At 39.3% G+C, this 22,292-nt stretch overlaps 1 protein-coding gene across 1 annotated transcript in view; it reads right to left on the reverse strand.

The window, feature by feature from the left end:
• The window catches only part of LOC124711977 (myb-binding protein 1A-like), a 104,262-nt gene that overhangs the window by 15,587 nt on the left and 66,383 nt on the right, over positions 1-22,292 (reverse strand). The gene's annotated exons all lie outside the window — the stretch shown is intronic.

Below are 22,292 nucleotides of genomic sequence, written 5' to 3' on the forward strand. Positions count from 1 at the left end.
ACGTCTATTTTGTCACTGTGTGCTGGAAAAATCAAAATAGGCCTTTCTAATATTGCAGCAATTGTGACACGCGCAAAATAAGCGAGACTGTTTTGGCAATAATGATCATTTTTATAGTACGACAATATAATTCACGAAGTACCAATACGAAATACCTATTTGGCCTACTACAATCAAAAAGCTTTATGTTTGAAAATAGTTTCACATTTCATTCGTACGCTCCAATTTCTCATGAACGAGGCTGACGAGGATTCCCCTGGCAGAGACATCACGTACACTATGCATGCATTCAAAAGTCAACTTATAATTCTTTCAGAAATCAACTTAGAATGTGTTAAAAAGTGTCCAAAAACCAGCAGGGGTGCGTTTCAAAATCGTAGGAATAATCAATAGACTGACGTGCACTGGATGCTAGGTGCTTTGTGAAACAAAGTTTTTTTCCTCAAGAATATAAATTTGTCCCCTCCCCCTGAAACTGCCACCCGGTTCAGATACCCCAGTTTGCAGCCCCGTATTTTCTATGCTGGATGTAATGCACAACAACAATTTCTGTGGGCAACACGGCACTGGTAAATGTGTTTAGCAAATTGAATTCAAGTGTGTTATCCCTAATTGTAGCTCTAGTTGTTGTTTTGCTAGAATAAACATACATTTACAATTTGAAAAATGTAACTTTGCATTGGACGTTTTACTTGTTTATTTTTGTGGATTGTGCATACCTTCCCATAGTGAGAGACCCTGACACAGGCAGCGTGACGTGCACGCTTGAGTCTCAGGACATCTGCTAGCTGTGAGCTTCATTTATTTCAAGTGTCAACTTCACTTTGCAATTTCTCTGGTTGTAATTGACATATTGCGATTCAACGAATGCCATTATTTTTGTGATTTTTCATGCTATTGATCGCATACGAAATAATAGGAGGTGGCCATTTAAAAATACACAAGTTTGTTTTGGCAATAGTATTTGTTTAAGTTTTAAAATTTTGCATAGTATTTGGTTTCCCAAGCCCCTGCTGTACGTTCATGCTGGTGAAAGCCATTTTTTTAATATCTATTGTTCTTCCATAGATATTTGAGGTGGCAGAGTTAGGTGAGACACCCTGTATAATACATTTATTTTGCATGTACAGAATAAACATTCTCTCTCAATCACAAGAGATACATCATTTATCAACTGTGTTATTTTATCATCATTTAACATTTCCTCCCACAATTATCACTCACGAAATGAGGAACTGGAAAAAAATAAAAAGAGCAAATGTAATGAGACACCATATACAGGATTCGGTCACATTAATGTGACCACTGCCTATGTTTGAGGTCAACCTTGAATAAACACTTACAAATGGCAGGTGGCAACATTCACACTGGAGGGTATACAAGGCATGTCGGGAGATGCAGAAAACAGTGCAGTCGTTGTCATCATACAGAGAAGGGGCAATTTATATGATGTCCAAAATGGCATGATCACTGGCTTTCAGGCCATAGGTGGAAGCATTTCCAATAATCCTCAGTCTGTAAACTGTGTGTGTGTTCTACCATGATTAAAGTATTCTGTGCATGGCAAAATGACGCTATTCAAAACCGGCGTCAAAGTGGCTGTGCTGCACCGTGGGCCTTAGATGACAGGGCTGAATGAAGGCTGCAGAAATTTGTAAGGGTGACTAGATATGCAACTGTTGACCACCAGACCATCCAGATGAACCAAGTGGCTCCCAACAGTCTTTCTTCAATGACCATTCAGTGAAAGTTGCTGTGCACAAGCCCCCACAGCAGGTGCTTGGTTTATGCATCCATGATGACCACTGTTCATCGGCAACGGAGGATGGAATTTGCACACCAATAACGCAACTTTATGTCCACTGAGTGGTGACAGGCGGCCTTTTCAGACAAATCTAGCTTTATTCTCCGTCAGCATAAAATGTCTGAAAGCTAACTCTCTTCAACAATTATCAGAACGGTACAAGATGGAGAAGGGAGTGTTATGGTCTGGTGTTCCCTAGGTGATACCATCATTCTGTAAGGCTTAATGTGTCAACATAAGTATGCACCTATCCTTGGGGACCATGTCCATCATTCCATGCAGTTTGTTTTTCCTTGGAAGATGGCATCTACCAGAAGGACAATGCAATGTGTCACACAGTTCACAGTGTAGGGTATGGATCAAAGAGCACCAGGATGAGTTTACTATCTTCCCTGGCCACTTTACTCCTCATATTAACATTCAATTGAGAATCTATGGGACCACCACAATTGGGCTGTTCTTGTCATGGATCCTCATCCGAGAAAGCACTGGACTCGGCATGGCTCCCAATCCCTGCCAGTACCTTCCAGAATCTCATTGACAGTCTTCCCGCACCCACGCAGCTGTCACCTATGCAGAAGGTGGGTATTCAGGCTTTTGACATGTGGTCACATTAATGTGAATGGCAGTGTAATTGAGGCATTTTGTTGTCGACAGGCACATAAAGAAGACTGCGAATGTCATCAGTTAGTTACTTTCAAATACATTGTAACATAGCAAATTATTACGAGGTGTCATCTTGCATTGAAAGTGTAGCTTACCGTTGAGCTGGGAGGAGAGCAGATTTTGGTTCTCACTCTGGCACAGCTGACACTGGCTACTGGGCCAAGCGAGATGTGTACTTACATAATGCTGAGTGCAATACGTTACACATACTCTCTATGAATCTGGAGTACTATTAAATATTAATAGATATTTTTCATACTTAGAATACAAAAATCTACAAATAACACAACCAAACTGTTAACATTTCAAATCAATTAATTTCAATATCTTCGGATATATAAATTTTGATCTAAAACACACAATAACCATGCTGGCATTGTGAAACTGAGTTAGAGACTGTAACGTGTTGATCTATAGAATCTATCAAAAATAAACCAAGAGGATAGGTTCATATAATTTTCTTTAGCCTCATAACCACAGATTTCTGACACAATTCCAAGTACATTGGAAAATTATCATTTTATCGTGTTTTGGCCGTGTCAGTGTTTTGGAGAGACAGAGGGTGAATGGAGGACATACATAAATACAGAATGTGATATTTCATTAAAACTATGTCAATGTAAGCGTGAGAAAGCAGTTGTACCATAGTGAAATTTGAGACGTATCCAAGTGAGTTTGATTTTGTAAAAGGCAGCCAAGAAGGGGGATTGAGTATTAAATTTATTGGTAATTTATCTTGTGCAAAGGAATCGTATTTTGTTTTCATTAAATTTTATTTAGTTTCAGAATTATAAGATTTCTAACCTAATTTTCTTGTGGTAATCTGATTGCCTGACATTAGAAATAACGCGAGTATAGAAGTGCTTGAGATGATCTGATTAGCTGCTAGTCAATAGGGATTCAGCATTTTCCATGCGTTTGAGTAGGGCTTTGTGCCTCAGATCTATGAGTTGAGAGAGTTGCTCAGGAGCCATCTTCTGGTAAACACCTATGTTAAACCGCACTGACCAAATTTGTACCAAAATAAATAAATTTGCATCTTTGATCAGTTCTAGTGTCATTGACAAAAAGTGACTACAATAATGAGTATTTTGTGAAAGTTTGGGCTATGTGTGTGCTTTATTTTAGAAGATATTCGTCTGTGAAAATTTCATGTTGTACACAAACTCTGTGTGTTGTGTTGTGTGCAGCTTACGAGACATTACGATGAGCACTTCTTTAGAAGAAGCCCAATGAATGACTGAATAAGTTAGCTTGCAAGCAGTCATGAATCAATAACTGTTTAGAATGTTTAAAATATCGCGCTGGACTAAATATCTTCTGGCTGCTTTTAGGTATCAACTTGTTATACAGACAGTCAGTAACATTGCATAATTGATGCTGGGATGTTAGATACGGACTTGATAGCCATTTTCTGTGCTTTAAAGCCAATAAACAAACTTAAAGCAAATTTTAGACATTTTTTCAAACAAGTCATGAAAGAATACCGAACACTTGATAGTATAACTAACTATCAGCTACTGCCCATGGACTGGAGTTACCGATTTACTCGAATCTAAGCCGCACTTTTTTCCAGGTTTTGTGATCCAAAAAACTGTCTGCGGCTTAGAATCGAGTGCAAAGTAAGCAGAAGTTCTGAAAAATGTTGGTAGGTGCCGCCACAACTAACTTCTGCCGTCGAATATATGTAGCGCTACACAGGCATGCTTTGCAGGTACAAAGATAAATACTGGTGCCAAAACCTCTGAGTCAGTAAATAAATTAAAAAAGAAAGGTGGAAGACGAGCTTTTTTTCTCAGCCCCGAGTTTCGACCACTGCATTTTCATACATTATCCAACGAAGTAAATACAAATTCTGTATTGTTCATCTTCGAATGTAGCAGCATTTCAATGTACTATGAAAATCCGACTTGCAAGGCTGTTTGGGGTGTTTGTCAATAGGGTCAACTCTACGTTCTGATTTTTTTCCTACCTGTGAGAAGAGATGGTTGCTAATAGGAACTTTTATGAATTGTGAATCACATGCAGTATTCTCTTCACAATAAGAATAGTACGATTATAAACATATTGCCATGTATTGTTTCGTGTTTGCTGCTATCTCATTTAAATCCTGTCTGCCCAATAAACTACAAAACTAGAGTGAGAAACAGCAAACGTGATACAGTCAGAAATGAAGCACGGCAATTGACTAATTTCTAAATCTAAGATGACTCTAATTTCTGTGCAGAATGTAAGGCGTCTGCAAAGATTTTCAAACAGAGAAAAATTTTCGCTAAACTCTCGTTCAGAACATCTTCTCTCTATTATTTCGTTCTTGTTGATCATTATCAAAGAAAGCAGCAGTGTAAGTAACAACAAATAGCAGTCGCTTGCCACTGTTACGCTAATGAGACGATTCCTCTTTTTTTTTTTTTTTTAAATTGTAGGCGGAGGTAGCGTGCACAAAAGAAAGCCATGCCGCGAGCGGCAACAGGCTGTAAACATTCATTATCAGAATGCGTCAAACAATTAATGACAGTACAGTAATGGTATTTCAGCTTAGAGTGACGTAGACACCTATAACAAAGAGAACGGCACTTATCAGATCAAAGAAAAATAAGCAATCAATTCAAACCAGACGGAGCGCCTGACGCGTAGCAATGGCTACCTGGTAAAACTTAACTGATAAGCTTAAGACTCGAACCAAACTACTGTAACTGTATTGTCATTCATTAGACCTAAATTGTGTCTCATATTACAATGGACCAACTTCGTTTCGATTTGGAAGTGCGGCCTAAAACTTTTCTTCCCCCTTGAATTTTGAGTCTCAAATTTCAGGTGTGGCTTAGATTCACGAAATTTTTTTTCCTTGATTGTGAGTCTCATTTTTCAGATGCGGCTTAGATTTGAGTAAATACAGTATGCAGCCTTTGCAGGGTGGGTATTTAGTCGAATTTTCGTCAGTGAAGCTTTTGTCGGCTAAACCAGTATCTATCATTGCAGGGTGAAGGGGCAGACAACCTGGAAGCTATACTGGTAGCTGGACCGATTGTTTAAAGGATAGTGCAATCCGCCCTGCCGCAGAATCCTTCTTCAGAGTTAATGGAAACACACACACACACACACACACACACACACACACACACACACAGAGAGAGAGAGAGAGAGAGAGAGAGAGAGAGCTGCATTGCTAGATTGCAGAGCCAAAGCAACTCAACTGAAGTTTTGTCGAGAGGGCTGGGCTACGGTAGAAATGAGGCTAGCTGGAGGAAAGGTTGGCGAAGGGTGGCTGGGAGACAGAGACAGCAGACACATTGGACATGTGCGCAACACTAATGCGTTCATTCTGGCAGCACGCGTATGAAGTTTTGTACTGCATATAATGAGTTGCAGTGGGACGGGAGAGAGCATAACATAGTCAGCCCCAGGAAAATGAAGCCACGCGCGTGCTGGTGTGTGTGTGTGTGTGTGTGTGTGTGTGTGTGTGTGTGTGTGTGCGCGCCTTCTTCTAGTATCTCTGAAGAGGGATCACTTGAAAGCTGACAACATTCTCAGTCTGGTTTATAAGCCTGTCAATGTCACAATGCCTAATTATATGGTGAGGTGTTACCTTTACTCTTTCCATTACTTCTTTTCCATCGAAGACTTTTCTTACCAGAATTGAAAGAAATCAGACCAATCATTCCAAGAAATAATTATCCACCAAGTCAACATTACCACTAAAAATTGGCAAACATGTGTCAGTCAAAACAATGTAAATTCTCTCTTTAACAATGCCTGTTAGGATAAACAAGAAAATAGTCATTAAGAATGGAGCCTTCTTAATAACTTAAAAATATTAGAACGGAGGCTTCTGAAATATTCATCAAACCATTCTCTCCATGTATCTTCAGGCAGTTGAAAACATTTATTACTTCATGCTCACAGGTCTTTGATGCAAAACCTTTGACTTTTAATCTCATCTTTACTTTAGGATGGAAGGTAAAGTCTCGTGAGATAATATCAAGACTAAAGGGACATTATTCATGAACTTGGAAGGTGTAGGTACCAAAATTAGGAAGAAAAAAAACTTTCCGTTACCAATCCTCAATCTCGAAGCACTTGGTTTAACTAGCACTGTCTCCTTAAGGCAGTCATTGCTTAATGTCGCTCCTTTCACAGGAAAGTCACTGTGATCACTGGACAGTAACAAAATTAAATTACGACCTGCTGCAAGTAGTCATGATGAAAACCACAAACAAACTTGTCACCACTTAAACGGTAGAAGTCACTGACTACAGAAACTATATTCTGCATCTACATCCATATTTCATAAGCTGGCACGCAGTGTATGGTGGAGGGTACCTTGTACCATTTCCAGCCATTCACTTTCCTGTTCCACTAGCAACTGGAACAAGTTAAAAACAACTATCTATATTCTCCATACAAGCCCAAATTTCTCTTACCTTCTTTTCGTGGTACTTACAAGAAATGTACACTGCTTAGTTAGTAGATACTCATCTTGGTATAAAAAATGACAGTCCGTTGCATGAGACCATAGTTTTAAACATTGCAGAATTGTTAACCATGGGCTGTGATCAGAACTGTGAACCAGAGTGCTGTCCACTTGTGAGGCCCAGTTAATGCAAAATTCTAAAGAGCATTGCAAGGCTGGAGGCTGCTCGCTAGTTAATAAATTTTTCAAAAATGAAAAATGACATGACCAGTGTAAATACCTAATAAAATGGCCAAGACATGACCAGTGTAAATACCTAATAAAATGGCTTTGGCTAAGAACTGATTTAAAATGAATAGAATATATGTACTAGCAACTTTGCAAAGTAAGTGTCAAGTATTTTTTATACGACAATGTGAGCATTGAGATACACTATGTGATCAAAAGTATCTGGGCACCACCAAAAACATATATTTTTCATATTAGGTGCATTGTACTGCCACTTACTGCCAGGTACTTCATATCAGCGACCTCAGTAGTCATTAGACATCATGAGAGAGCAGAATGGGGTACTCCGCAGAACTCATGGACTTCGAACAGGGTCAGATGATTGGGCGTCACTTGTGTCATACGTCTATACGCGAGATTTCCACGCTCCTAAACATTCCTAAGTCCACTGTTTCCAATGTGATAGTGAAGTGGAAATGTGAAGGGACACGTACAGGACAAAAGCATACAGGGTGACCTCATCTGTTGACTGACAGATACCACTGACAATTGAAGAGGGTCGTAATGTGTAATAGGCAGACATTTATCCAGACCATCATACAGGAATTCCAAACTGAATCAGGATCCACTGCAAGTACTATGACATGTTAGGTGGGATGTGTTAAAATTTGTATTTCGTGGTCGAGTGGCTGCTCATAAGCCACACATCATGCTGGTAAATGCCAAACGATGCCTCAATTGGTGTAAGGAGCATAAACATTGGATGACTGAACAGCGGAAAAACATTGTGTGGAATGACGGATCATGGTACACAATGTGGCGACCCAATGGCAGGGTGTGGGTAGGACAAATGCCTGGTGATCATCATCTGCCAGTGTGTGTAGTGCCAACAGTAAAATTTGGAGGCGATGGTGTTATGGTGTGGTCGTGTTTTTCGTGGAGGGGACTTGCACCCTTTGTTGTTTTGTGTGGCACTATCACAGCACAGACCTATACTGATGTTCTAAGCACCATCTTGCTTCCCACTGTCGAAGAGCAGTTCGTGGATGGCGATTGTATGTTTCAACACGATTGAGCACCTGTTCGTAATGCACGGCCTGTGGCGGAGTGGTTACACGACAATAACATGCATGTAATGGACTGGCTTGCACAGAGTCCTGACCTGAATCCTACAGAATACCTTTGGGATGTTTTGGAACACCGACTTGGTGCCAGTCCTCACAGACCGACATCGATACCTCTCCTCAGTGCAGCACTCCATGAAGAATGGGCTGCCATTCTTCAAGAAACTTCCAGCACCTGACTAAACATATACCTGTGAGAGTGCAGCTGTCGTAAAGACAAAGGGTTGGCCAAAACCATATTGAATTCCAGCATTACTGATGGAGGGCACTACAAACTTGTAGTCATTTTCAGGCAGGTGTCTGGATATTTTTCATCACATAGTGTACAACAGGGTGGGGGGTATAGTAGTCTTAAAACAGAAAAGTAATCTATTCCAGTACTAACCTAACCTAACCTAACCTAACCTAACCAACGTCTGCTTCAACATAGCAATATCACAAGATAGGAGTCCCGGGAATCGTTCAAAGAAACACAACTAAAAACTTGTCGGACTTACAAGAGGCAATGCTACTTGTAACCAATTTTTTTGCACATTTGTCCCAAGAAATAGTATCAGGCACAAGTTTAAATCAACAACATTCCTCATGAGAAAAATTATTTTTAATATACAAGATCAGGTGTGACCCACATCTCATATGACTTTCAATCAGTTCACTTACCAGGCAGCCCAACAGTGTGTTTCCCAATAACTTAATGAAATATTTTGTCATCTAATCTGACTTGTACATCAATCAATCAAGAAGATTTTCACCGTCCCTACATCACAGGATGTTTGTAAGATAGTTTAGACTCCACTTGCCCTTTTCCGTCCCACTCTTCTCTAATTGGCTGCAACAATTTGTTTCCTCCTGTAGGTCATTAGTAACTAATATGGCTTACAAGCTTTGGCAATAGTGTTTCCACCTACACTGATGGGAAAAATTGTGTCACCAAGAAGGAGTTGTGCAACATAAATAAAAGTTGGTAGACATGTTTCTGCATCTGACAGATGTTTTCCATTCAAATTTCACACCAATTGCATAAGAGTGGAGCTACTACCACCACTATGAGGATGCAAATCAGGTTTGCTTTAAATACACACTGTAACAGTCATGAGTTTTATTTATGTGAGATTGTACGGGGAGAGTTTGTGTTAGTCAAGAATGTCTTTAAGGTAACAAAGATGGCATTATCAACACCTCATTAAGTTTGAACAAGTTTGTGTAATGGGGCTATGAGAAGCTGGATGTTCCTTCTGCAATACTGCAGGAAGACTTAGCAGGAATGTAGTCACTTACATGATTGCTGGCAGGAGTGGTCATGGGAAGGTATGGTCTCAAGAAGACCATGCTCTGAACAGCCACATGGTACTAACAAGATGAAAGATCGCCATGTTCGACGTATGGCTGTGATGCACTGTACTGTGTCTACTGCAGCAATTCGAGCAGCAGTTGCCACCAAACAGATACAATGAACTGTTAAAAATGGATTACTTCGATGACAATTGCGAGCCAGACACCCTGTAGCGTACCTTCCACTAACCCCAAACCACTGCCATTTGAGACTTCAGTGGATTCAAGTGAGAGATCAAAAGAATGGTTCTGTCTCAGTGCCAGTGATGACCATTTTTTGGTTAGGAGGAAACCAGTTGAGGGCTTGCAACCAACTTTTATGTATGCTAGACTCATTGGGCCTACACCTGGAGTTATGGCCTAGGGTGCGGTTTCGTCTGACAGCAGGAGCACTCTCTTAGTTATCGTATGCACCATGAATGCACATTTGTACGTCAATCTGATGATTCGACCTGCTGTGCTGCCATTCATGAACAACGTTCCTGGGGGTGTTTTCCAATTGAACAACGCTCACCCACATACCGCTGTAGTAACTTTACATTCTTTACAGGGTGTTGACAGAGCCTTGGCCTGCTCAATACCAGATCTGTCTCCAATCAAGCACATAAGGATCATCATTGGACAACAACTTCAGCATCAATCACAAACAGCATTAACCCTTCTTGTATTGACCAACAAGTGCAACAGGCATGGAACTCCACCCCACAAATCAACATCTGACTCCTGTTCAACACAATGCATGGATGTATACATGCTTGCATTCAACATTCTAGCAGTTACGCCAGTTATTAATGTACCAGCATTTCACATTTGCAATGGCTTATTCCGCACTTACTTAACTTATGATCTTGGATTAAGCACTTAAATATGTTACCCAGACAAAAATGTATTCATTACTCTACATTAATTATCTTTTAGTGTTGATTTTTTGTCAATGTATTTGGTTTTAGACTTAATCTGCTACTTTAGCTTTTCTCCCTCACTCTTGCAACCTTTTGTAGATAACTCGTCCAATGTAGCATTTTATCCACAGCTGAAAGCAACAATGCTAAAACTAATCTATTTAATCTGATCAGTTTTATCTGTTTTCAAAGCATATCTCATCACGATGACCACCTTACACATGCTAACTCAGAGCTGTGAGTTAGGTGTAATCCCTATGCAGGAATCTGGAAAGAAGTAAGTGGTAGAGATCAATATTCGAAGAGAAACGAGGTACCAGACATTAAATAGCCTAATGCCTAGAGGTCTCCTATGGTTTCATTTAGGGAGGAAATATTGATTATTATGGAAACATGGTTAGTTTGGGAATCATGGCACCTGTCTGACTCCCGTGCGGATATCACTCCTAAGAGCTACTATGCATAGATACTCAAGCTGGTGCCACTAATGTGCACTTCGAACAACTGTTCAACATCATGCTCAGCCTCATCTTACAGCTGCTGTTAGGCATGTCAACATGGGGTGCCTTACTGATGGCGAAGGGCATGGCTAACATTGCAGTGATGCCAGCTGAGTCTATCAGCAGATCAGGGTTCACTAGGCACGGCCTGAACCTCATTAGGTGTGGGAAGGGGAGGCTGGCAAAGCTTATTGGTGACAATGTATTGTGCACTGGTGGGATCACTCGTGGAAAAATTCCTGTAGTTTTTCGTCTTAGAGCTGCACCTATTTTAGATTAAAGTCAGCTGATAGGTATTCCCATTTAAAGAAAGTCCCCTAACAAAGGAATCACCTTCAGAGATGGTCAAGTATCCAAATAGAGAAGGAATTAGCATATTTCATCAAAATATAAGAGGTATTACAGATAAAGTTAGTGAACTGCTTATAGATGTTGACTCTGGCATTACTGATATATCAGAGCAACACTTAAATAATTGGACAATTCAGAGGCTTCCTTTACCAGGATACATATTAGCTGGCTGTTTTTTAAGGATTCTTTGCAGAGTGGGGGAGTGGCCGCCATGTACATGAAAAACAGTATTCCATTTGAATCCGTAGACTTATTACGGAAATGCACTGAACAGGTATTTGAATGTTGTGCAGGGCAGTTGAATTTAGTGAAACTAAACTTGTAACTGTTGTTTATAGGTCACCTAACTGTGACATCAGAGAATTTCTGCTCACGCTCAAAGGGTTCTTGGCTCACTTTATAGGAAGAACCAAAAATTAGTTATATGTAGTGACTTCAATATTAATTTTGTATGTGACTGTGTAAGAGAAAGGACTTTGGAAGATCTCCTAAACTTATATACTCTGACACAGACTGTATTTTTTACAATCATGGTGCAGGGCAACAGTAGCGCAGCTATTGTCAATATTTTTAATCATTCTTCATTACTAAATGTGCATTTTGTTTGTAAAAGGGTGACTGGCTTTCAGACTATAATGCACAAATTTTAACTCTAAAAGGCTTTTTTACTCAAACAAATGTTATATATAATTACCAACTATGTAGAAAAGCTAATCCAATGGCAATAGACAGTTTTTTAAACCTTGTTAAGGAACAAGAGTGGCAGGATGTTTACAATGCTGATAACATAGATTACAAATATAATGCTTTCCTTAACACATTTCTCATGTTCTTTGAAAGTTGCTTACCATTACAACGTTCAAAACAGGGTACTAACAGCAAAAGGCAGCCTGGATCGCTGACTAGTGGGATAAGGGTATCATGTAGAAGAGGGAATTATATCAAAATGTTAGAAATAGTCACAATCAAGCAACAGAAGACCATTGCAACAGTACTGTAAGGTGCTTAAAAATGTTATCAGGAAAGTAAAGAGTATGTGGTACGCAAATAGAATAGCTGATTCACAGGATAAAATCAAAACCATTTTGTCAGTTGTGAAGGAAGTGTCTGGTCAGCAGCACAAGGTGGATGATATGAAGTCAATTGATAGTAAAAACATTTATGTTACTGGTAAGTCAGGTATAAGTGCAGTATTTAACAGTCACTTTCTGAGCATTGCTGGTGAATTAAATAAAAACTTAGTTTCTATTGGGGATCATATAACTCTCTTGGAAAATGCCTTCCGAGATTGATGCCTGAAATACGCATCTGTAATACTGACGAGGGGGAGACTGAAGCACTGAAACTAAGGACTCTGGTGGTTATGATGGAGTGCCCAGCAGAATATTAAAGAACTGTGTTGCACATGTTAGCCCAGTACTTAGCCATATTTGTAACTTTTCCTTTAAGAACGGTCAGTTTTCTGAATGATTAAAATACTCAGTAGTAAAACCACTTTATAAAAAGGCAGAAAGGAACAATGTAGACTATTCTAAACCTATTTCTATGGCATCACCGTTTGCTAAAGTTATCGAAAAGGCTGTGTGTGCAAGGATAATTGATCATTTTATTTCACATAATTTACTATCAAAAGTACAGTTCAGTTTTAGAATTGTTTTAACAACTGAAAATACTATATATTTCTTTTCTCTGTGATGAACTGGATGGATAAACAAAAGGTTTCAAATGCTAGGCATTCTTTTGGATTTAACAAAGGCGTTTGTGTTGATCACAAAATATTGCTCCAAAAGTTGGACCATGACGGAATACAGGGAGTAGCTAATAAATGGTTCACATCTTTCTTTAACAACAGACGGCAAAAGTCATTATTCACAGGGTTGAGAATGGCTATGATGTGATGTCTGAGTGGGGCATGGTTAAATGTGGGGTGCCCCAGGGATCAGTGCAGGGCCACTCCAGTTCCTTATTTATATAACTGATATGCCCTCTAGTATTACAGGTAATTCTAAAATATTTCTGTTTGTTGATGAGTCTAGTTTGGTACCAAAGAATGTTGTGTGCAACATTGACTCTGTTTCAAATAGTACAGTTCAAGACATAAGTTCATTGCAGCAAGACTCAGTTTTTACAGTTTCTAACACCCAATTCAACAAAACCTGACATTTTAATTTCACAGAATGGGTATATGATTAGTGAAACGGAACAGTCCAAATCTGTGTTCAGATAGATCATAAACTTTCATGGAAAGCCCATCAGGATTTTGTTCAAAGACTTAATGCTGCCATTTTTACTATCAAAACGGTACATCAAGTAAGTGATAGTTTGACATGAAAAGTAGTCTACTTTGCTTATTTTCATTTGCTCATGGCGGACGGGATTATATTTTGGGATAACTCTTATCATGTTCACAGTATATTTCGGGTTCAGAAACAGGCAGTTCAGGCAATAAGTGGTGTAAGTTTGCCAACTTCTTGTCGACCTCTGTTCATTAGTCTGGGTATTCTGACATTGGCCTCCCAATACATACTTTCTTTACTGTCGTTTCTTGCTAACAATACCACCTTATTCCCAAGACTTAGCAGTTTTCACTCAGTTAATACTAAGCAGAAATCCAATCTGCATTTGGATTGCACTTTCTTGACTTTTGTGCAGAAAGGTGTACTGCTGCATCCACTTCCAATAAGCTACCACAAGCATTCAAGAATCTTAGTGGTAATACATGCGCTTTCAAAACGAAATTGAAGGTTTTCCTCATGGGTCACTCCTCCTATTCTGTCGAGGAGTTCCTTGAAAAATTAAAGTGATTCTCATGTTATATTTTTGATTGTGTTTACATGAACTTATGGTTTGTCTTTTTTTAGGTTCATACACATTTTATCTCTTATTACTTTCATTTTGTAATTTCATGTACTGACATGGTCCATGACCTTTGAGTTTTGATCCTCAATTTGGTCCTACAGAACAAGGCGTGTAAAATAAAACAAAACAAAATAAAAATGTTGGTGTCGCGCGCGCGCGCGCACACACGCGCACACACACACACACACACACACACACACACACGTTGCAGTTGCTAGTGAAACCAACAGCAACTTAAGACTATGGAGCAATGAAATTGGCAGCTGGAAAACCAACTTTGAAAAACAACCCATCAAGCATTACTGTATGCTTCCCCCACTCTTGTTCTCATATCAGACCCCAATCATTGGAAATCTTTATCCTTCAGGCCTTCACAGGTATCCCGAGGCAAACACAGCAAATTTTGCTATCTAAGAATGCTGCCTGCTAGATCTACATCTACATAAATACTCTGCAAACCACCATTAGGTACCTCGTTCTACAACTGGTCATTTACTTTCCTGTTCTATTCTCAAATGATGTGAGGGAAAAACTACTGCCTAGATGCTTCCATATGTGCCCTGATTTCTCTTCATGCCTTTGCAATCCTTGACACAATACGTATGTTGATACAACACAGCTGCTCTGCAGCTTATCACAAATGCCACTTCTCTAAACTTTCTCAATAGTGTTTCATGAACAGATATTCGTCTTCCCTCCAAGGATGGTACAATACTGGATCTACTAATACGATACTGGATATACTAATTTGATACTGGATCTACTAATTACAATGTGTCTTCCACAGCTGCATCTCATTTATCTGGCAGCCAAAGATTACACAATTCTTACAATTACATGGTGGCTCACTAAGAAATCAATCTTGTAATGTAAGGCACTGCATATTTTTGCTGTGTAAGATACTTGCCCAGATTGTAAAATTCCAATACACAGTGACAAATGTCTTCCAAAAATGTTGAATTCGGTGATACTTATTTTTCCACTAACACTTTTCGTTAGAGACTGGAATTTTGTTTCCACATAATTTGGTACATATTTTCTGTATTTCTGTATTGCTTAGAGTAGAACAGCTTTTCCAGTCTGTGATGTTAACAAGATTTTGTTTCTTATGTGACTGTCTTTACGGTTGCAAAGAAATGTATAGGGCTCCCTTCATTTTCCTCTTTATGTCTTTTAACTAGGACATCATAACTAGCAATCACAAATAACAATATTAAGTGGTGAAAATCAAAGCTCTCTCAGTGAACAAACAACACTCCATTCAGTGAATACACAAATGACTGATCAGTTGCAACAAAGTGACAAATCCATGCTGATGGCAGAATGAATGAAGAGCAGTGCTGTGCCACATAAATCATGTCAATGATAAGAGACATTCTCATTTAGCTGACAGTTTCCTTGCTCTCTAGTTTACTATGCTCATTCAGTGCAACAATATACAGAATGACCGACATAAGAGGAAACCAACAGCTCTAAAATGCATACCTTAAAAGCTGTGGGCTTGTTCAATAGAAGAGATGTGTTTCGCAGTAGCAAAGATTAACAAGTGATTCTAGCTCTTAAGGTATGCATTTTAGAGCCCATGTTTACTACACTTTTTTTCTCAGTTTTGGTCTGAAATTGATAAAGTTTGTTGGTGGAGTTTTGGTGCAGTTTGTGTATAGGGCGAGGTGCCTATCTTTTGCATCTCAAATTACTTTTGACACACTAAAGGCATTTGTAATCTGTTTTCATATAGATGTACAGTTACAATCGACTCGCAGGGGAAGTGGTGGGGGCAATGCTTTCTCACAGTTTCAAAAAAAAAAATCAAGATACAGGCATCATCTTTGTTTCTTCAAATGGAGCTATGTTACTTTTTGCTGCCAGAATAGCAGATATCAATGACACACACTGAATACTCTTAACTGAAACCTGCATTGTCAAGACAAGATTATATCATCAGTTGTGAGTCACTATTTGGAAAAGTTAACTGATATGCAGTGGAACCATTGTCTACATATATCAGGTTTATTACAAGGAACACAATAATTCATTTACATTGTGTTGCTTGAAAACATCCACATAAACAACTAGTAATGCATAAATCATTTTTAGGAATAGAGTGCCATTTACTAGTGAAGTAATTAATTTATGATGGGTATCATCAAAACTCATCAAGAGTTGAACTGTATGCAGAATGATTTCCAGGTAGATACTGTCCAACTCAACCAACCTTCCTAATACCAGCAACTTAGTAAGACTGCAACTCTTGTGCCATGAAAATGCGTATGAAGGAGTATGAGTATGGAGTTTTTCATGACAGCACTGTTATATAAACATTCTCGGACTTCTTGCTGTGTCAGTTCAGGGTGAAACCTTGAACTTTCGATGATGTCCACCATCGCCATAGTCAGGAGCAACTCACTGCCAAAATCGTTACAGTGGCCTTATATAGTACAAAGACAGCTTCTCAGTGGTCGATAGTCACGACATGCTGTTGCAGATGATGTCAATGCCTGCATTGGTGGTGCCACTGCTTCCACCATAGCATAAATATTGTGATGGACATACATGGCTCTTCTCTGCACTGAGGTCTCATTCTCACACATTGCTAAAATTATATCCGCTGGTTTTCTCACAAATTTCTGCAACCTCTTTAATTAAAGAGTCACAGTATGTGGGAACCTGGGACAAAATTTGTTTTGACAAACATTATTTTATGTTTGTTTGTGAGGCTGTGCTCAGCAACTGCAGATTTCTCCAGTTCACAATTTTTAATATGCCACTGATATTCAGCACAGTGGTTGGAAATGGTGTGGATGAACTGACCAACGTAATTGCTTCCATATTTACAAGGGATGTTGTAAATTCTAAGAATCAAATGGCTCTGAGCACTATGCGACTTAACTTCTGAGGTCATCAGTCGCCTAGAACTTAGAACTAATTAAACCTAACTAACCTAAGGACATCACACACATCCATGCCCGAGGCAGGATTCAAACCTGCGACCACAGCGGTCACGCGGTTCCAGACTGAAGCGCCTTTAACCGCACGGCCACACCGGCCGGCCTTCTAAGAATCCTGAGTCCAAGATTGTCCTTAACAGGATATAACATCTGCTTTGTCTTCTTAGAAGGCCAGAAAATAGATCTGATATCTTGTCTTCCCAGGGCTCTGCCTATTTTACTGGATGTAAAGTCACAGAAGGGAAGGATGTAATCGGTGACTCGTCATGCGAGTGTTCAACATGTTCATGTTTCCTTTTCTTGAAGAATGCTGATATAATATCACGTGAGCCACAGCCGTTCTTTAGGAACACATACTTCAGGTGATTGACTTCAGAATCCAAATGGTGTTCATTACGAACAGTTTTGCTCTTTATACCAGTGTTTTTAAAGCCATTCTCTTCTGGACTGTGCACTCAGATATATATCAGTGAGGATTACCTAGTGGTACACTGAGTGGCCAAAATGTCCATCCAACTCTTTGTATCAGAACATCTAAAAACGTCAGCCTTCCCTCTTTCTCTGTCTTGATGGTGAACTGGATGTTTGGATGCATGCTATTCGTATGTTCCTGGAAGTGCTGAGAGTTTCTACGCCATGAAGCCAGACCCTAAATATGTCATCAATAATAAAATGATTGATGAAGATGAGCTGAATTTAATGCATGTTCCTCAAAATATTTCACAAAAAAGTTGGCCATTGTTGGAGAAAACAGAAGACCCATAACTATTCCGTCCATCATTTCATAAAATTTACTGCCCCACAATTAGTAGGTGGTTGTCATAACATGTCGGAACAACTTTATTTTTCCAGGAGGAAAATGCTCTGCCAACAGTTTCAATGTGTTCTACACAGGAACTTTTGAAAATAATGAAACCACATCCATGCTGACTAAAATATTATTTGGGCCAATGCTAATCTGTTTAATTTTCTCAATGAACATGTGAGAGTTTTTTATGTTACGTCCACAACGGCAAACTATCTGAGTCATTGACTTATTTAAATACTTGACCAGCCGGTAGTTCGAAAAACCAAAGGCGCTAACAATTGGCCTTGATGGAATACCTTCCTTGTGGGCTTTAGGTAATCTGTACAGCCTAGGAAATCTATGAGCCATGCTCCGAGATTTTTGATGACATCCTCCAACATACTAGAATTTTTCAGGAGCTGCACAGTTTTTCTGTTGTATGACAGAATTGGGTTTTATTTTAGGCATTTGTACATATGAGGGAATACTGCTACCAACGAAACTGCTAAAGAAGCAGTTCTTCCAATAAATCTACATTTCAATTTCCATCAAATACAAAGAAAGGTTGGCATCAGCCGAAGAAACATTCCGTGTATCCTTCATAGATATTAATACTCCATATTTCCCTACAACAAGAGTTACACGTCAGTGATTTTCAAATTTGATTTTGAATACTGTTAGCTGGTTGTCTGGTAAGACAGTAAGTATTCTTGACTGGTTGACACAAAAGAAGAAAAGGTAAATTTTAGAAGCACTAACTACAGGTCAACAGGAAACACACTGGCTTTGTCAAACGTTTAATCAAGACGGCAGAATGTGAATGTGTGATACGGCATAATAAGACAGCACATGATCAGTCCTTATTTTATTGATGGTACATTGAACGGGGAAAACTAACATAAACATTTTTTGATAAATACTTTGTCGTTGTTAGAAAATGTGCCCTTGAGAGCTCATAAAATGATGATGATCCAACATGACTGATGCCGTGCCCGTAAGTCTTTCAGTAGCAAGAGATTCTTTAGACTGCTTATTTCCAAACTAGAGGGTGTGAAGAGGCAGTCTTATTCAGAGATATGATTTTCTGACTGACCTACTACCTTCAGCCTCATGTAAAGAATGTGGTCTACAAAGAGATCCCAACTGCTGAGGAAGAAAGGATTAGAGTTTAATGTCTTGTTGACTGTGTGGTCATTAGAGTCAGAGCACAAGTTCGGATTATGAAAGGATGGGGAAAGAACTTACTTGCGCCCCTTCCAGGCCTCCCTGGCATTTTCCTGGAGCAATTTACGGAGATCTCAGAAAACCAGCCCAATGAGGATTTGAACCAATGTCCTCCCGAACGCAAGTCATGTGTGCTAAGCACTGTGCCAGCTTGCTCGGCCTAATGACTGTGGAGGACATGAGAGAGTGAATTACTGCTGCATTTAGCAATTACTCCACATATGCTGACAGCTGTGAGTTCTTCAATAGTTGCAGTGTTGTACGAAGTGTCATGATGCAAATAGTTCTCACTTTGAATGTACTCCCTGGAAAATTTAGGAACAGAAATATGAGAGCACATTATAATGTCATCAGTGCTTTTGTCAGAATGTTTGATTTCATTTATTTCATGAATTATTTCAATGTATGACTTGCTGGTGCTGTGCAAATGATATAACACACGTAAAACAAATGGAAGAAAGAATTTAATTTAGAAGCACTAACTACAGGTCAACAGGAAACACACTGGCTTTGTCAAACGTTTAATCAAGACGGCATTCAAAATAATAAATTCATCCCACATACACTAATAATTTTGCCACTGACAAATATGCCTTTGTGAGCATCAGGTATTCTCATGGATATCTGATCATTTGTTGAATACTGTGAAAAGTAAAAATTTATTGATTTTTTGACACTGCAACAACAGCACAAAATTAGCCAACGATTTTTTTGTCAGATCAGGTCTGCTACTCAGATGGCAAAAAACACAATACCACTAAAAAAATTAAATTTGATTGTTAATGAAATTGCAACAATGCATTGCTGTTTGTTTCACGAGCCTTGTGTCACAGTTTGTCTAAGCGAAAACAGATTGCAAATGTCTTTAACGGGTCAAAAATAATGTGAGATGAAAAGGTGCCCCCCCCCCCCCCATCTCTCTCTCTCTCTCTCTCTCTCTCTCTCTCTCTCTCTCTCTCTCTCTGTGTGTGTGTGTGTGTGTGTGTGTGTGTGTGTGTGTGTGTGTGTGTGTGTGTGTGTGTGAGCCTGATCTAATTGTGGGAAAAGAAAAATTTGCAACAGTGAACTGCAATCTTGAAAGAAAGGAAGTGAGACAGGAAACACACACATTTTATTGTTATATAATCGGATAGATAAAGAAAACCTATCTGCCAAGCAGCAAGAAGAGAAAACACACATAAAAGTTATAGAAATGCAGAAGCTTTCAGAGCCAGTGGCCCCTTCTTCTGGTGGAAGGGTTGAAGGAAAAGGAAGAGGGATAAAAGAAATGAACTAGCGAGATTTAAGAAATGGGGACAGTTAACGGAAAAGTCCCCCAGAACCCAGGGGAGACTTACTGGACAGGATAAGAAGGAAAGACAGATTAGTTGGGGGTTGCAATGGGCGAGATTTAAAAACCAGAGACCTTGAAGGTGGAAGACAGGTAATAAGCAAAACTGAGATTGTTGACAAAATATTGTGCAAGAATTAATTTGAACTTTTCTTTATGTGTGGACGACATGATAAAGAAAACCAAAATGGAGTGTAGAAAAGGAATGGTTACTGAAGAGAAACTTTGAGCCCGAAGAAATAAACACGATTTAAACAAGGTGGGTGGCAAGAACTCAGCACATGGTGCAATGCCAGTTCCCACCTGTAGATTTATGATAAACTGGTGTTGGAGGTGTTGGTGTTAACAATGGCAGATGGGTGAAACAGGCACTGATGTCACAATTGTCATGTTGTAGAGCATACTCTGAACGGGATATCATGCTTTACCACTATAAACTGCCTGTCTAAATCCATTCATTCTAAATGCTAATTTACTGGTAGTCAAACCAACGTAAAAGGCCAAAAAGTGTTCACATAACAGCTGGTATATGACATGTTGTTCCTTTGATGGTATATGTTTAGCCAGTTAAGTGACTGTTATAGGTGGCGGTGGTGGGAGAGTGCATAAGCCAAATCTTACAGCAGGGACAGTCGAAGAGGCAGGCACAACAGAGTATGGAAATGGGTGCAGAAGTAGTACACGATCTGACAAAATGGAACTCATTTCATGGTATGATTTTAGGAAGTCGGTGATGGGCCAGGAAATCTGCTTTTAAACTAGGCTGGTGAGATAAGTATGTCTAGTGCAAGGCTGAGGTGAGAATAGTGGTGTATTGCTGTAAAGAGTCTTCATCTGAACAAATAATTTTTCCCCAATACTAAAGCTGTATGGGAGGGAATGTCCGACATGGAAAGCATGGCAACTGTCAAAATGTAAGTGTAGTTGGTTGTTTGCAGATTTCATGTGAAAAGAAGTATTTAGCTGACCATCAGTGAGCATGAGGTGAATTCTGAATAGAATCATGTGGAACTTAAATGGGAGAATGTATTTACTGATTCCAAAATTTAATGCTTCAATCTCACCTTGAGTCCATATGGCATACATGTCATCAATGTATTTAAAACCACATTAGAGGCTTAAGGCTTATGGACCCATGTAAAGGCTGGCACAGAAAGGAGCCATCCTGGCTCCTATGACCACGACCCTGATCTGTTTGTGTGTCTGCCTCTGAAAGTTAAAGTATTCAGTTGTGTAAGATGAGCAGGAAAATGACAGGTTTGGAATCATGTGAGTACTGGTCGAGGTAATGTTCAGCAGCAGGCAGGCCATATACACAGGGGATTTTAATATAGAGGGAGGTGGCATCAATGACGAAAAGCAAGTTGTATGGTGGGAGTGGGACAGGCACAGATTTTAGACAATCTAAGGAATGACTGGTGTCTTTGATATAGTAGAGGAGTCTTTGTATTATAGGCTGCAGATGCTGATCAATCAAGGGAGATACATGTTCGGAGGGTGCTTTGAAACCAGCAACTATGGGGTAACCAGGGTGACTGGTTTAATAACTATGAAGCAATAGGCAGTGCCATACTGTTTTCAACTAGTCAAAAAAACAGCGATTAGGATATCTTTTACTTATAACAAAAGAAAGATCTGCACCAATGCTAATGTCAACAGGAAATAGCATTTCAGTGACAATAAATGTCAAAAGTATGAAATGTTGTTTCATCTATGCCTCATTAAATTATTGAGAAAGACTATAGGGTCTAATTTTTCCAATATATGTGGACATAATAGAAAGAGAGTAAATGCCAAATTTGCTCTTCAATTCAAATAATATT

This window comes from Schistocerca piceifrons, chromosome 8, assembly GCF_021461385.2.
Source record: "Schistocerca piceifrons isolate TAMUIC-IGC-003096 chromosome 8, iqSchPice1.1, whole genome shotgun sequence".
In the NCBI taxonomy this organism is placed as follows: Eukaryota; Metazoa; Arthropoda; class Insecta; order Orthoptera; family Acrididae; genus Schistocerca; species Schistocerca piceifrons.